The following is a 2,716-nucleotide window of genomic DNA, read 5'->3' on the forward strand; positions in this document are numbered from 1 at the left end:
TGGATAGTTGTATATTTAGTGTGGTCGTTGTTAACGGTTTCGTACTCTGTTATAAAATTTTTATCATTTTGATTACACATAGGGTAAGGTTGCTTCGACACCGCCTATCGAGGCCAACCCAAGGTGCATGAGATATAACATTTTAGAAGAATAATGGGAAAAGTCGATATGATGACTTCCTTATGTTGAAATCCTGCTTACTTTTATTTCTGTTCAAGAGAAAAGGTCATGTCGTGGCATCACAGAATTACTGGCAATTGTACGACTTTCATTTTGAGATAGTTTAGGAATCCAGTTCTTTAGAAGTAAACCTTAACTGGGTTTATCCTTTTCTGTCGTGTAAGCTCCGGCCATCGAAATAATACCATTTCGATAAAGTCATGGCATCTATTCTGATCTTCCAGTTCAATATTTTCAAAACCTCAAGACCACGCTAATATTCTAATGGAGTTTGCTTTGATTGAAACTTAACAATGATAAAAAATTGGACAAATTAGTTTGAATTTAGTTTCAGACACTTTCTTCGGCTGTTGTAATTTCTGTAAGGTATACTGATGATGAAGTCGGTGTAGTTTGTCTTGTAAGAAATGTAACCCATGTAATTTGCATAACGACAATGTCATAAAAACTGTCAATGCCCTGAAGCCGAAAATACTTTTAAAAAGCATCAGACTTGAGTTTCACCCAGTTAACATGAAATCGATTTCTGGAAATCATAAGTACATTTCTAATACAAATATTTTGAATACATTTAACTATTTAATTTTGAAAGAAGATAGAGCCATATTATTTTTGTTTATTGCATTAATTTTACGTCAGGTGTTTAACTCTCTTTAATTCTTAGGGAGGTGTTGTCGTTGTCTATTTTAGACTATCTTAATTTTTATGTTAAAAAGGGATATTTCTGTTTTAAATAAACAAGTTAACGGTTAACAAGTGGTAATTTTACCTATGAATGCTTTCGACCATTCAGTTTTGGATTGGATCACGAGACACTTTGACGCACCTTGTTTCCTAAATTTTGTAACTACTATCATTCTAGTGAAAATAATATTATTTTGCAGGGGCGCAGGGGGGATGGGGGTATTAGACTAGTAGTTTACCCTAAGACCCATTTTCTAAACTAAGAAAGTGAGAAAAGTATTCCTATATTATAATGATAACATATGTCTTACTTTTAGTGATATCTTTAAATAATCCCTTTGTTGTATGCTTGCTTTCCATAGTTACTATGGAAAAGGGGGTCATCTTTAAAAGAAACAACGTATCCCCAACGTTTTATTTTAATCTTTTTCGATTAAATCTCCCCAAAGATGGTAAGAGTGTACATGTACGTATTACAAACATTCATATAGTACAGCCTTGAGTTATGTTTCAAAGAATCCTTTTATTACAGTTTCACCGACATTATAGTAAGTAGTTATGTAACTTAATTTAGCTTGGATATCTACAGAAAGTGTTGATACTCAGAACCTGGAGAAGCACGATGTACTAAGGAAAGAACATTGATCGTTTTCTTGTACTCAATGCAAGTGGTATTTTCAGATACGTATTGACCTGATCAACCTCAAGTGCCATCCACACGCAACACAATATTTTAATGTAGGCCAATACAGCACCAGAAATAACGCCTGTTGTGACGGACCACTGTTTGCAACGATAAATCTGTGCTCCATTCACTGCCGTTCACAGTTTAGCAGAGGTGACACAGTGCAAATGATGATGCTTCCCACAGCTCTCGCGGAATGCTTAAGAAAAGACATGATTGCCAGCGTGTGAACGCCACCACATGCCTGTGTGTTGATACAGGGGGCAACAGCTATTTGCAGCACAGCGAGCGCGTGCACACTGTCGGTCAAGCAAACTGCTCCTGTGAAATGATAGAGAATGAACCTATCAATCTCGCTGCAGGGGCAGGAGGCGGTGTTTCTTAATTATCGATTTCTCATCGATTCTGTCGTCTGTGAAGGCACTTACAGCTGTAAAAAAGTGGTCCATGTATAGAAATATGTGCTGCTCATTAAAAGCCTCCTTTTCCCCTCTTACACGTCACATGCAGATTGGTTCATTCTCAGCGTCGGGTGCATAACAAAAATCCTTTTAAAGAAAAGTCGTCATTTCCGCCAGCAATGCTCACTGGTTAAATCAAAGAGACCCACAACTCACTGCAAAAAGTGTCATTTCCGTACGTAATATTCTGTTGTAGATGCAAAGATTTGACTCAATATCTAAAAAAAAAGTTAACGCATCAACAACAATAGATTAAGATCCCTTGAATTCACATTTCGATACGCACTTATACTTTGATGTGAGTTTCTGAACAATATAAGCTGCGTAAAAGCGGGACAGAGACAAGAGTTTCGGATAAGGGAAGCTTTTTGTGTAGTCACTTTGAAAGAAAATCCCTCTTAGGCCGGTTTCAGCCAGCTCAAAATCAAGGAAATGCTTCAAACATGACATGAAATCTGACATAGATTCGGCTGCATAGTGTAGTACGAACAAGGTGCTATTCTGTTTTGTTTTACCTGAGTTTTTTGTTTCTGTTTTTGTGTAGGAGATTTTTGTGTGAGAGGCGGGGAGGGGCTCACATTTAGAAAAAGGAGTAAACAAACATGACAAAAACTAAAATTAAACGAGAGCTGAGATCTCAAAGTTATACATGAGACCAAATGTCAGGTTTTCCCCACTTTCACAAACACACATACACACACACACA

The sequence above is a fragment of the Aplysia californica genome, unplaced genomic scaffold (assembly GCF_000002075.1).
Source record: "Aplysia californica isolate F4 #8 unplaced genomic scaffold, AplCal3.0 scaffold00014, whole genome shotgun sequence".
In the NCBI taxonomy this organism is placed as follows: Eukaryota; Metazoa; Mollusca; class Gastropoda; order Aplysiida; family Aplysiidae; genus Aplysia; species Aplysia californica.